Source organism: Drosophila arizonae, chromosome X (assembly GCF_054131065.1).
Source record: "Drosophila arizonae isolate 15081-1271.41 chromosome X, UAZ_ARI_1.0, whole genome shotgun sequence".
Classification (NCBI taxonomy): Eukaryota; Metazoa; Arthropoda; class Insecta; order Diptera; family Drosophilidae; genus Drosophila; species Drosophila arizonae.
The window spans coordinates 18,499,644-18,514,855 of NC_142927.1; the positions used below are offsets into that span (position 1 = coordinate 18,499,644).

General features: G+C 39.9%; 2 protein-coding genes across 16 annotated transcripts in view; one reads left to right on the forward strand and one right to left on the reverse strand.

The window, feature by feature from the left end:
* The window catches only part of LOC108620087 (uncharacterized), a 241,107-nt gene that overhangs the window by 57,374 nt on the left and 168,521 nt on the right, over positions 1-15,212 (reverse strand). For all 11 annotated transcript variants that reach the window (XM_089474705.1, XM_089474708.1, XM_089474700.1 and 8 more), the window contains one exon: positions 13,923-13,941. The gene's annotated coding sequence lies outside the window, so the exon portion shown is untranslated. The remainder of the gene's footprint in view (positions 1-13,922; positions 13,942-15,212) is intronic.
* The window catches only part of fog (folded gastrulation), a 42,079-nt gene that overhangs the window by 18,738 nt on the left and 8,129 nt on the right, over positions 1-15,212 (forward strand). Inside the window, exon 1 of one of the 5 annotated variants that reach the window (XM_089474715.1) lies at positions 7,023-7,434. The exons of the other annotated variants lie outside the window; for them this stretch is intronic. The gene's annotated coding sequence lies outside the window, so the exon portion shown is untranslated. Of the gene's footprint in view, positions 1-7,022; positions 7,435-15,212 lie in introns of those variants that run through there. 5 annotated transcript variants of the gene reach the window in all.

The following is a 15,212-nucleotide window of genomic DNA, read 5'->3' on the forward strand; positions in this document are numbered from 1 at the left end:
TTTATTTTTATTTTTATTTTTTTTTTCCAACTTTTCTTGCTTAATTTATGCGGCAAGAGTTCAATTGCGTTCAAAATGTCAATAATTTGCTGCGGTTGTCCGCTGGGTTATTGATACATTTGCTGTTGTTGTTGTAGTTGTTGTTGCTGTATTGTGAATTGTCTCATGAATTTTGCATGCGACAATTTATTATTGATTTACTTTACAGCGCTGCCAACAACAGCAACAACACCAACAACAACAAAGCTAACTAAACATAGATAGAAGCATATCCAGCCTGCCTGCCTGCCTGCCTGCCTTTGTTGCCTTGTCCAAAATGCCTGCCCCATATAATCAACTGCCCTACACACACACACACACACACACACACATACATACATTTGAATTGTTTGCACATTTCCATTTGCTTCACATGGCAAATGAAAACGTGTCAAAGGTGTTTGCAATTTTGCAGTCAATTGGCATTAATTGAGTGTGAACACAAAAATATTTTGTAAATGGTCATTTCACTGAGTGTGTCAGTGTGTGTGCGTGTAAGTGTGTGTGTGTCAGTGTGCGTGGCATGATGTGCTCGCAAAATGCGTCGCGCAATATGCAAATTGATTTACCGAACAATTCATTTGGCAAAATGTGTTGCATAAGCCGCTATGGAAATTCGAGGCCCAAATGGCAAATGGCCGCCGCATTGCCACATTTCTGCTGCAATTGCCAATTTGCAGCAAAGCCAAAGTGCAACAGCGCACTCGGCTGCCTATTGACTTCACTTGTAGCTCCTAGGCGCAGCAAAACTAAATAAACAATATGAAAACCCATTTCCCATGGGCGACATATAAAAATATGAGATATATACTATATATACAGCTCTCTCTCTCTCTCTCTCTCTCTCTCTCTCTCTCTCTCTCTCTCTCTGTGCTAATCTAATTGCCTGTTGCATATTTTGCCGTCAAAAGTTTGCCAATACTAATTTCATTTCTGGCATCGAGCTCCACTTGACTCCAGCAGACAATTGGATCCAAAGGCAAAGGGTAGGCCCTTAAATTTCATTAGATGTATGCCAAAATCTTGTCGGAGCAAAGTTTTATCAAACGCATTTGGTGTTTGGTTTCAGGGCAAGGCAAATTCATCTAATGGCATTTTCGAAATTGATTTAAGAACTTATTCTTGTAAGGGCATTAATATTTTGTGTTTTTGTTTAGACAGGGCTGTTCACATTAGATGCACCCATCTGGCAACGCCATATCTTTTAACAGAGATACCATAATAATTGTGTTCTTCTTTTATTAAAAAGGGTTGTAGGCTTGTCAGCTGTGTCCGTCGCATATGGACAGCCCTGTATAAACTTGTTTATCATACCCTGGAATAGCCGAAGTCGAGATCAAAGGCAAGGGGCGTCGCTTGAGTGCTATAAATATTGATCTGTACTTAAGCATCAAGTAGTTAATTTATCGTCTTTTAAATATCCATTAGCTGAATCTCATATCACTCTCAACAACCCTATCAATATGTGCTCATCGATATACTTATCTATACATATATACATACACACAGTGGCTCACAGCTTATTTCAGCCAGCACGTTAACAAAATTTTATTGGTCTATAAAATCGAAACTATTGGGGATATGCAACAAATTTAAGCGCAGTTTGCTAGTATGATGTTTAAACTAATACAAGAGTAACTCAGTTATTTTAAAAATATTTTTTCAATATTTAATAATGCTTAAAAACTAAAAATTAAGAATTAAATTAAAATTAAAAAATTTTTTTTTAATAACATAATATTATTAAGTTTAATTCAATTCCATTGTTCATCAATGACTTTTGATATTGAAATTTCCAAAATAAAATATTCCAATTTCATCTACATCACACAATTCAGGGTATCTACTAGTCATCTACCAGCAGCTGCCTCTTGTGCTTCCCCCAGAGGTATCAATCAATACCGATTCAAATCGATCCACTCGAATCGCGATCGGCTCTCATGCTCATACTTGTGCGTATGTGAAGCATCGTTCAATCTGTTAATTGTAGTGCGAAACTTTCACATGCTTGGCAAATAGAAATCTTTCGGATACTTCTAGCCGTAGCTACAGTGCGGGGGCGTGGCATTTAATAAAATTATCAAAATCGATTCGCATCACGTTTTCAAAATGTACCAAAATATATCGATGTATGTAGGTATGTGTGTATATAATTGTTGTTTTTTTTTTTTTTTGATTTGGCAATTTTTCTATTATTACATGCCGCCCACAAAAGCGATCATAAAATGCACACACATACACACACACATACGTGCATACACACGCACATGCTTCAAATATGGCACAAATAAAGGTTTGGCCTTGAAACCTGCGCTAAATGCGTGAAAAAATCATAAAAAAACTAACAACAAATAAACAGCAACAACAACAACAACAACGAAAATACCAGCAGCTAGTGATAAACAATTGTTTTCTCTTTTTTTCCCTCATTTATTTAGTTTTTTTCTTGTTTGACTTTTTTTTTGCTTTTTTTTTACTTTGTTGATTGGCCTGTCACGAAGTTGTTGTGTTGACTGTTTGCGTGATATTGGCCGCCCTTTGCATTGCGAAAATGTAAAATAAAATACAAAAAAAAAAAAAAACAAAAAACATATATGTAGAAAACAATTGTCAAAATTGCAAAAATTGAATTCCAAACAAGCAACACAACAACAACAACGACGCGCATTGCATTTGAATTAGAATTTCATAAAAAAAGGCGAAAAATTGAAATTGAAATTTGGATTTGAACTCGAATTGGATTTAATTTGCGATAGCCCGAAATGCAAACGCACATTATTTTAATTAGCTAATTTCGCGCAGGGGGTAGAGAAAGGTGGGGAAATACTTTGTACATACACATGTATGCATGGGTGTGTGTGTGGAGATCTGACTGTCAAACACATGCGAATTGGGGGTTTTTTTTTTTCTTCTTTACTTTTGGCTCAGCGCAGACTTTTGGTTTGGCCCCAAGGCCCGCGGGATAGACCCAAACAACAAACTTTAGTCTCTGTTTGTCTTTTGTAGCAAAGCAACTGTTTCAGCTCCATTCAGTTCCATTTAGGTTTGCTCTTGGCTTGCTTTTTATAATTGCCCAAGATGTTGAGGGAAATATGTGTCTATATACATGTATGTAGGCAATATATATATATAAGTCTATACTTATATATAAGATAATAATACTGACAATACGTAACCTATAATAACTTAACCAACTTTCAATCTCATTTTGATAGTATATGTGATAGGATATATGAGTGCTATGATAAGAATTGGGGGATTGCCTTCTAGCTATCTAACTAATTTCGATTGATATGATCTATATAATATTATTTATGATATGATATATGATATACAAGTTCTAGCATTTTCATTTAATTCTCTGCCGAATTTTGATATTATACATATATGATATGATATATATTATAATACGACTTTCGGCATATATATAAGGTAATAGATCTGTCAATACATACCTTATAAATTCACTAGGCTTAAACAAGTTTTAATCCCATTTCAATATTATATATGATATGATAAGAGTTTAGGCATTTCCAGTTAACTCTCTTTATGATCTCGATATTATATAGGATGATATATATTATAATAAGAGTTTTGACATTTTCTCTTAATTCTCTGTAGGATTTCGATATTTTATATGATATATTATAATAAGAGTTTTAGCATTTCCCTTTTAATTTTTTCTCAATCTGATTTCGAGTGTATATATGATATATGTATATTATAATGAATGAATTATAATATTAAATAATAATATATGTATATTATAATAAGAGTTTCAGCTGTTCCTTTTAGTTCTCTGTCTGATGTGCCGCAATGCTTGGGTATATGCATTAATTTTAACAATCCATTCATTCGTCAATTACTTGTTGAGTAAACAAAGTCTTTAAAAAAAATCAAAATCACTTTCAGACTGAGCCCAGGCACACCTCTTGGCTAAATTGTCTTCTTCTTCTGCTGCTTCTCTCGCTTATTCAGCTCAATTTGCTGGACTGGACAAGGAAACAAAGCGGCCATAATTACTTTACTAGCAATATAGTTTTATTAGGGGTACTCCCTCACTTGTATCACTCACATGCACTCGAAATCTTACGACTTGGCTGACGGATGCTTGAAACTTTTGTTTCGATCTGATGGAGGCGCTGCTCTTAAGCGCTCAATGCGTGTGAGTCGATGTGATGTGATGTGATGTGATATAAAAGTGTCGTAAAGTGCATATAAATAGAATTGGACAAAGTAGTTTTTGGGCTTTGACATTGCTGAATTCCAGACATTTATGGACCGATAGTTCTCTGTATGTATGTGTGTGCATGTACTATGTCTAGATCAGACTTATTTTTAGCTACTGTTGCTGGGCTTTGGCCTCCGGCACGCGCACTCTCAATAAATGTCCATTAGTTGGCGCCCAAAACTTATCACCAAGTTCAGGTCTCTCGCTCTCCCTCTCCCCCTCTCTCTCTCTCTCTCTCTGTCACACACTCTCACTGTTGCCGTGTCTGTGTGTTGAAATTGATGTGTCTCCAGTCAACCTTATCGATGCTTATCGTTCGACTGTCTCTGCTCGCAGCTCTGTTGCATGCAATTAGACGCTGTCCATTTGTGAGGTAGTCACAATGGCACACACACATGCACACATGCACACATGCACACATGCATGCATGTTTGTTTCACATGCACTTGCTGTTATTATGATTGTTTTTTTTCCCTCACTTTTTTGTTTGAGCTGTCTATCTTTAGAATTTGGCCAGACAATGGCTAGCAGCAGTAGCTGCCACCGAAGTCTCAGCAGTCGCGACTGTCTAACACTTTGATAAACCGCAGACGCCCGTCAGCGGCCACAGGGCCCACCGATGCATGTGTGTGCACAGATATGCACATACATATACATATACATATATGTACATACATATGCCAGTTGTATCTGACAGATAGAGCTACAAGCGCAAATAGAGATACAAATGCAGCTGCTGCCAGTGGCTCGTTGCTGATCTTGCAATTGTGTGGATCATCAGAAAACGGCGAGTGCAACAAGTTGCGGCGTCTGGCATTGAGAGCGTTAATTGAATTGCAAACAGCTAAGCGCATTGCGCTGCCAAGCGAAAGCTGTCTTTGGGCTGGCTTCAGCGCTGAATCAGAATCGGATCGATGATGTCTCTCTGTGTGTGTGCGTGTGTGTGTGTGTGTATCTGTCTCACACTTTCGTTGGCCACTGGCCAGCCGGCCACTGCCTGACCTATGTTTGCAGCTAGCTTCATGCAGATGTTGGCTTGTTTTGCTGTCTCCGCTTATCACTCGATAAACAGCCGGAAAAGTTCGAGCTGAATAACTGCTGTTCAAGCAGCTAGTTTTTTGGCGTCTCATTATTGTGTTTTTGTTTATACATATATAAATAATTAAATATTTATGTGTATATAAGCACTATATATCTGTATGTCTGTTCGTCATCTGATAGACGACATAAGTATTCCGGCTTGAAGACGTAGCTATTTTAGCTTTTATCTGCTCTCGCTTGGGCTGAGCTATCAATTCTAGCCATACAGCCGTATGGGCAGATGTAACTGAATTGCTGATACCTTATGCAATAAGAAAATCAGCTGGCATTCAATTTCATGATATCTGCATTGTATTTCCATCTCTGTCTAGCAACCGGCCAAGATAAAGCCTGCCATGGGCTTGTCTATTTTAATAACGTTTATTTGTCAATCGAATTGACGACCTATTGACACAACGCCAAGATAAAGATGCAGTAGATAGGTCAGGGCTTGTAGATATAAATGAAAGTCTGATAGGAGTGCATTTAATTAATAAATCCACTTTATATTGAGGAGGATTTATGAAGAATGCATTTAAGCTCTCGGCTTTAGCTTCAAGGACTTGCTGTCACGCAAGCTTATATAACTGTTGTTTGCTAGCCTCGGCTAGCTTATCAGGCCAACACACACACACACACACACGTAATCAGACAATACCCTTGGCCAGATCAAGTGCATTGCATGACAAGAGCAAACGAACGAAAGAAAGACAGATGATGAGAGAGTCGCTTGCACCAAGGTATCTTTTTGCTTGTTGACAGCTATCAGTGCACGCACACATGGCCAAGATACAGATACAGATACAGATACATTGCTCAGATACTTTTCACCTTGCTGCTGCGATAACAGCTGCGGCAAACAATGCAAGGACGCGGCACGTACGAGCCGAGCTCAGCTGTGAGCCGAGTAGAGCAGCTCTTATCACTCGCTCTCTCGCTCTGCCTCTCTCTCGCTCTCTCCCGCTCTCTCTCTCCCTCTCTCTCTGTGTATGCGTAACTGTAACAATTGTATCTGACGTGTGCTCTGCTAAATGGAGTGGATCAAGGCTGCGATGACTGTGCAGGTAGGTGACAAGTGTCTACCTGGCCACGTTCCACGCTCCACAATCCAAATCCGCTAGCTGCATGTGTGTGTGTGTGTGCGTGTGTTTGTTTATCTTCGGTCTCTCTGTGTGTGGCAGGATCGTTGCGGCAACTGCAACAAGTGGCAACAAATTTGCCGCCAAATGGCAACTGCCTGGCAGCTCGATCTGCCATAAATTTGTTGCTCTTGTTGCCTGCAACAGCGGGGCAGCTGTTGTTGCTGTTGTTGTTGCTGTTGCTGTTGCTGTTGCAGCGGCTGCTGCTTCTTCCTCTTCTTCTTGTTCACCCTATACCGCCTCTCCTTCCTCATCTTGTTGGCCGTTGCGTAAGTTTATCTTTTACTTTGCTTAGAGCTGATCGGTTTTGTTCTCTCCGCTGCTCGCACACAAGTCTTCTGTCTATCTTGCTCTCTTCTGCCGCGCTCACTCTCTCTCCCTCTCTCTCTCTCTCTCTGTCCCTCTCTCTGTTACTGTGTCTCTTGCGCTCACTATCTCTCTGTGTGTAGTTCTTTAAATTTGGTTTTCTTGCTCGTCGTCGTCGTCGTTCTCGACGATTTGTACGTCTATTAGCTGATACGAAATTTTCGTGTACTTCCACTCAGTCTGCATTCAGATCTCCAGCCAAACAACTCGCAGAACGCGCTCTCCTCAATCAAATTTACAATTTTATCACACAAACATTCTCGAAAATTCAATTCACGTATTTAAAAAACAATAAACAAAACAATTAAAATAATAACCATAATAAACAACTGTGTTTTGGTGAAAAGTGTTTTTTATTTATTTTTGTTTTTGTTTTTTGGCAATGCCAGCTTCAAGCTGTGAGACATAAAGATACAAGTGAAGTTACAGTTACAGTTACAGTTACAGATACAAATACAGTTAGCCGAAACCTTGCACTAATTGGATACACTTTTCACGGCCTAACGCCTTGGATTGATCACATACATACACACGTATATATATACTATATATATATATCAGCTACATCTCTACACGCAAGTGAGTGAAAAGTCTTGGAAAATGTTCAATTGCGTTTCGGCAGCGCGCAAATAGTTTTCCCACGCTCGTCGAATAATGCGCAAATTGAAAACTTTTAAGTGGAAAAACACAAAATGGAAAATGGGAAATGGGCAATGGGCAATGGGCAAAAAATGGCAATGGTGTGGTAAACGCTATAGTAATTAGGAAAAGATACAGAACAGACCCAGCAAGCCCTGGCTGGGTGACGAGAGATACATTTCGTTTTTTTTCTGTTTTTTTTTTCGTGTTTTCCAAAGGTAAACAAACGCTGTCTTACGAGTGTTTTGTAAATACAATGGAGGGTGTATGTGTGTGTGTGTGTGAGTGTTGGGGGGGAAGTTAACAACACCAAGTGCTGGCAGGTTGAGGCAGCTTCAGGTTCTCACGGAAAACCTGTTGGGCTGGCCTGGGCCTGGGCCTGGGCCTGGACCTGGCCAACAGGCGAGGTGGAGCGCATAAAGTGTTGGCTAGCAGTTGAGCATCAGCATGACTGTGCCTGTGGGCGTCAGTTGTGGGCGGCTGGGCTGTTGGGCTGTTGGGCTGGTGGGTTGGTGGGTCAGCTACAGCCATGACCTCTGCCAGTTTGTGTATATTGTATTATTTTGGGTGGAAATGAATGAAGTGAGCCAGAAATGAAAATGAAAAGCACATTCAAAACAATCAACAGCCGCAAACAACAACATTTAAATGCTTGTGTGCCTGTGTGTGTGTGTGTGTGTGTGTGTGTTGGTGTGTGGAAAGCAGAACTCCAAACAGCGCAACAGCAGAAACAATTATAATATGAGTCAAGCAACTGCCAAAAGTTGCGCTACACTCACTCACTCACTCACTCACACGCACAGCTGGGCATGCCGGCGCACAGAGGCAACATGCTGCATGCTAGGACTTAAAATACTCAAAGATCTTAGTGCACATTTACATAAGCATTGCATTCGGGCATTGTCTTTGGGCCTGCCTTCCTATATATCAGGCTGAGCGCTAGCTTATGCTAATGAGCCGCGGCCACATGGAGAGCGGCACAGCTTAGGGCTTAAATCGAATGCCATCGATATGCATTGAAGTTGGCATCGGGTAGAGCATCGCATCGGTCGCCTAACACCAGCTGCGAATTTCGGCTTCAGATTTTGTTGGCTGGCCTCTTGCACGCGATTCGCTCTCAGTTGTTTGCTTTTGGACTTTTATGTCGATTATTATTGTTGCTGTTGCTTTTGTTGGTGTTGTTGTTGTTGTTGCTGTTGTTTTTGCTGCTGCCTTTTCATTTTGATTGGACTCAAATTTCGTGCCTCGCTTGACGTTCGCCGGGTTTTTGGCTGGCCTAAGTGCGACTTAATGTAAATCGATTCGAATGCGTTTTTATGAATTCGGCACGCGTCTGCGTGCGCATTTCAGTGCTATGTTCGTGTCGCACTGCTCACACACACACACACATACTCACACACATACACACACTTGCATACACATACTCGCATACTCTGTCCAGTTGTTAGTAGCCAAGGCACAAGGCACACCCATACGCACACCCACACGCACAACTAGGGCAGTTGTTGCATACTATCCCTCCGTCCGCTCGTCCATCTGTCTGTCCGTCCGTCCGTGGCGCCGCAGTCGCGTCTCGCCGTCCAGCTGCTGCATATCATAAACAACGCTCGATTCGCTTGGCAGCCTATCAAAATTTGTGCTTCCGCCAAAATGTGTCCAGAGCAGAAATGCACTGACAACTGATGGAAGCCCAGATGGAAGCTAATATAGCCGACTGCAAATTAGCGCAGTATTTGCTCACAATTTCCAGAAAAGTTTACCCCTCAGTTTGCTATATTTGTCTAAATGTGGCTCGATGAATTTGTGAACTCAGTTTGTTAACCTTATCTTGACTTCGAAGCTTGTCAGTTATTTCTGTAATGTTTGAGTGTTATTCACCTTTGACTTATTAGAAAGAAATACTAGAGAATATTTTTTATTATACTCAATTAAGAGTGCGATGGGATTCAACTTGAGTAAATGATCTTGAAATACAAATGAATGTATGAAACACATATGAATGTATGTAGTGAATGTGAGTATGTATGCATGTCTGCATGTGTGAATGTATGTAGGTATGGATGTATGAAAGAATGAATATATGAATGTATGAATCTATGAATATATGAATCTACGAATGTGTGAATGTATGAATATATGAAAGTATGAATGTATGTAGGTATGAATCTGTGAATGTATCAATTAATGAATCTGTGAATGTCTGAATTCATGAAAGTATGAATTTATGAATCTATGAATATATAAATTTATGAATCTTTGAATCTATGAATCTATGAATCTATGAATCTATGAATCTATGAATCTAATCTATGAATCTATGAATCTATGAATCTATGAATCTATGAATCTATGAATCTATGAATCTATGAATCTATGAATCTATGAATCTATGAATCTATGAATCTATGAATCTATGAATCTATGAATCTATGAATCTATGAATCTATGAGCATATGACTCTATGAATCTATGAATCTATGAATGTATGAATGTATGAATGTGTGAATCTATGAATCTATGAATAAATGACTCTATGAATGTATGAATGTGTGAATATATGAATCTATGAATCTATGAGCATATGACTCTATGAATCTATGAATATATGACTCTATGAATATATAAATCTATGAATATATGAATGTGTGAATCTATGAATCTATGAATATATGACTCTATGAATGTATGAATGTGTGAATCTATGAATCTATGAATATATGACTCTATGAATGTATGAATGTGTGAATATATGAATCTATGAATCTATGAGCATATGACTCTATGAATCTATGAATATATGACTCTAAGAAAATATGAATCTATGAAAGTATGAATCTATGAATGTATAAAAGTATAAATGTTTGAATGTTTGGAAGTATGAAATTGTGAGTGAATGAATGTATGAGTGTATGCAGTATACATGTATGAATATTTGTGTGCATCTATGTGGATATGATTCACTGCCAGCAACATAATTTTATGCATTGTCCTACTAGTATTCACACTCGCCTATCAAAAACCACTCTGCCTCGTTGCATGCTCGATCTACAGAGTATCTGCTAGTCATGCACTCAAGCCCAAGTCCTGCACATTTGTTTATTTTGCAATTGGGTCACGAGTTTTGGCCACCCTCAACCCAAGGCGAGCAGCGAGCCAGGCCACCTGGTGGCAGAGCTAACAGCTAACTGCTGGATGCCGCTGGATGCTGCTGCGTGCTGATTGAAAGCGGCGCGCTGTGCGGCATTTCACACGCCTGTTTCACACGCAACGCAACGCACTCTGGGGTGGGAAATCAATTTCCCATTTTCAATTTTCAATTATCAATTTTGCAATTTTCCAGTTTTCCATTTGCGATAAATATGCAGCCGCTGAGCAGGAGCGAGACGTAGCGGCTGGGCGAGCCACATCAAATGCTTCCTAGACTTCGATCATGCCTCATTTAGCGGCAATTCAGCGACAATAGGCAACAATTTATTGCAGTTGCAAGTCGAGCCAAACAAAGGGCGACAATTGTTTGCATTCTAGAAGTATTTATTAGATAAGTGACCGTCTCTCTTACCAGCCCCGCCTCCCCTCTCTCTCTCTCTCTCTCTCCTTCATTTAATGGCATTGCCAGAGACGATGATGTCAGTCCAGTCCAGTCGGTTGCAGTTCGACAAGTTCGTGAAATTGGCCCAGTTGATAGATGCAAAAATAGAAACCTTGCGATGATGCGATCGCCCAGCTCTTGCTGTACAATATTATCATTATCATTATCATTATGATCAATAATTACTATTATTATTATTATTGAGTTCGAAGATTTCGTTAATGCGCATTTATTAATTACTTGGCTCTCAGTTAATTGATGTGCAAATTAATTCTTCACTCGCTTGGCCTCCAACCGCCGCAGTGCCATAGTATTTCCTGAGCTGATCTCATAAATACCTATATATATATATATATATACATAAAATGTATATATATATTGATTGCCGCGACTATTTTTAATTGCAGTTATCTGGCTGCAACAGTCGCCTATAAATAGCCACACTTTCCACTCATTTATATCGTATATATCTTCTTCTTCTTCTTTTTCTGTTTTTTTTTTTGGTGGGGGGCCAACTTGATGCCTACTAAATAAGCCGGTAGTTAAGCAGTTCGCACGAATTGTAACGGTTCTCAAGTGCGTTGCCAGCAACAACAACAGCAGCAACAACAACAGCAACAACAGTTACAGCTGCCACAGCGACAACTTGGCATCCAGTGTCCATTGGTTTAGGCCGCCTTTTGGCCGCTTGGCCAACTCGATCGTTGCCGTTGCCGTTGCTGTTGCTGCCAAGCTGAGTGATTGCTAAGCTCTGGCTATGGCTATGGCTCTGACTCTGACTCTGACTCGGACTCTCTGGTATTGGCAAAGCTGTTAAACGGCTATGAAAACTAAATGACACCGCCGCTGGCAGCACCGTCTCCGCCCGCATCGGCACATAAATAAACCACAAGAGCGGTGTAAAATTGCGTTCCAGTTGCCTGCTGAACTACTATGAGCCGCATGCCCCAGCCCCTGGCTGCCCCTGCTTTGCATGTTGTTGCTGCGGCGCATCAGCAGCAGCAACAACGTTTTTTTTTTTTTTTTGTTTCATTTGAGCCCGACTGTTTTGCATTTTTTTCAATTTTTACGACACGACTGAGGCCCAAAAACTGGTTGATATACTATTTAGCCGTAGTTCCAACTCTACATACACAAATATATATCTCTCTCTAAATATATATATGTGTATGTATGTATATTAACATGTTGGCAGCAACACACATGGAACAACACGTCCACGTGCGTAGGCAACGCTGGCAAACCAGCTTCGTTAGCTTTGGCTCTCGATTGTATAATTCTTTTGGCCAGACATTGACATACTCTGTGTGGCCTGCTGAATGCATAATAAGCCACTTCTAATGGCCACTCGAGCACTGTGTAGCCAGGCGACTGCCAGTTGCTGCTAATTGGACTACTTTGATCATCAGCTGTGCTCGCAAATGAGTAATTGAATGCCCATGCAACGCACACACACACACACACACACACACTCTCACACTCACTGTATATGAATATATATTGTAATTGTGCTCGATGCTAGCCTCCATCGATGCACTCTAACTGTAAACGTCTTAGCCAGCGATGAGATCACTAATGATGCAATGCCTGCTGCATGCCTGCACTGCGAACAGGGCCAACACAATTGGGCAATGGGCGATGGGCGATGGGCGATGGGCGATTGGGCAGCGCTTCCAAAAATACATTTCTGTTGCAGATTTTCAACCCACTCCAACCCACTCCAGCCCACTCCAGCCCAATCGACTCCACCACCACCAGCAGCACCACAATGAGAAACAAAAAGAAAACAAAAACAAAATTGAAAGCAGATGACTTATTGTTTGGACAACTGAAAAAGCAAAACCAAAATCCAACTTCAAATGCCCGACTGAAGCATCACTGCGCGTCTCTGGTGTAAGCAAGTCGATGCTGGCATACACTTGACGGGGGACTCGAAATGATTTTACAAGCGATACGATAATACGATTTATCAAATATGATAGACTGCCAGATATTTGGGTTAGAGCACAAGATGTATTGATAAATAGATATGATACGCTGTACTCTGATGCTGACATCCTTGCCTCAGCAATGTCTCTCGAAAGCAATGATAGAGTGCAACTCGATTGCAGTTCGATTTTGAATCGAATGAAACTAGATTGTTAATCAAATACAAGTCGATTGTGAATCGAATACAAGTCGATTGTTAATCGAAGACAATTAGATTGTCAATCGAAGATAATTCGATTGTTAATCGAATGCAACAGGATTGTGAGCTTTTAGCAACTTGATTGCCAATCGAATCGTACTCAATTGTTAAGCGAATGGGAAATTGATAAAATCTCGATTTCAACTTGATTGCAACTCGATTTTTACTCAACTGTAAGTCGATTGCAACTCGATTGTAATTCTCTTGGAAATCTATTGAAAGTACATTGAAATTTGATTGTTACTCTACTGAAACTTTATTGGAAGTCAATAGCACATCGATTGCAACTCGACTACAGTTCGATTGCAGTTCGATTGTAACTCGATTGCAGCTCGATAACAACTCCATTACAACTCGATTATTCATACTTTTTAATAACATATACATTTAGTTTGCCTCTTCAGATCTGTCTCCCCCTTTAGGTAACACACACTTTCTGACTAAATAAAATGACTATGTGCTAGTTAAGGCATAAGCTTAGCTTAATTTGCTTTAAGTCAGTTGACTCGTAAATAATTTTGTCTTTGTTTTTCTGAATTTGAGTAAGTCATACTCTAGTTCGTTTAAAGCTTGTTACAAAGATGATGAGCTGTTCTTTTTATTGCAGATAATTTATATTTTCTTGCATGAGTGAAGTTAGTAAGAGCTTACCTTTGTTACCAAATGATTGCTGCAAAGAGAGAAAGAGACGGGGATAAGTTTATATAGAGAAATGTTTTATATTTACATATATACAAACATATATTATATAAAGAATTTTTGTATAATGTTGAGCTGTAAGCTGCACATACATATGTTAAGCATATGTATATAGGAGAGAGAGAGAGAGAGAGAGAGAGAGATGGGAAACTTTGATGATGTTGATAGGCAGGGACATGCACATGCATGAATAGCCAGGCATATGGGGAGTGAGACAGCGATTGCATGTGGCGTTCCGCGGACACCATCAAAAATTGGCAAATGAATAGCGGGACACATGCACGTACACACACACTTACACACATACATGTACATATTCATATATGCTGCCGTGCGCTGTTGTTGTTTTGAAGGATGCCGAATGGGATTGAATCATTGAATTGAATTGAATACGTGCGAGCACGAAACAGAAAGCACAGTTACGTGTCCTGTTCGTGTTGTTGTTGTTTGTGTTTGTGTTTGTGTTGGTTTGCTGCTGTAATGTATTAGCAGGATGTCACTGTATTGCGGCCTCGAATTATGCATGTCTGTGTGTGTGTGTATGTGTGTGTGTGTGTAGATAGCAATATCAACAACAACAGAAACAACAACAATAGCAAAATCATAGATAGGACCCTAAATCCTGTCGCCTTCCCAAATGGAATTGCACGCGTAAAAGGCATCAAATGTTGTCCGAAAAACCAAAGGACATCAAATAGAAAAGAGCAGAAAAAAATGAACAGAAAAGAAGCAAAACTAAAAAAAAAAAAAAGAAGAAAAATAGAAGAAGCAAACCGAAAAAAAAATGAAACCGAAACCGAAACTGAAACTGAAGAAAGCAAACAACAGAAAAAAAAAACGGAATGTTTTGAAGTGTTTTGCGAGGTCCGTCCGTGGCTGTGGATCCTTTTGGCTGTGGCCCCAAATTGACATCCGTTGCTGATTTTTAATTAAAAATTTGCGACGTGTGAAGTTGATTTCAATTTGGCGGGCCTAACGGACAGCTGCATGATGTAGTATAGACAGCCAGTCGACAGTCTGCAGACATGTGATACATGTGTGTGTGTGTGTGTGTGGGTGAGAGAGATGGAGAAAAAGATAGAAAGAGAGATAGAGAGAGAGGGAGAGATAGACAGACTGTAGAGACTATCTTAGTCATGCGCGTGTCTGACCGCTGGCAAGTACAAATGTGCCATTAGCTAACAGATGTGAGAACAATATGTTATCATAGTTAACATTGGAGAGATAGAAAAACAGCCTCGC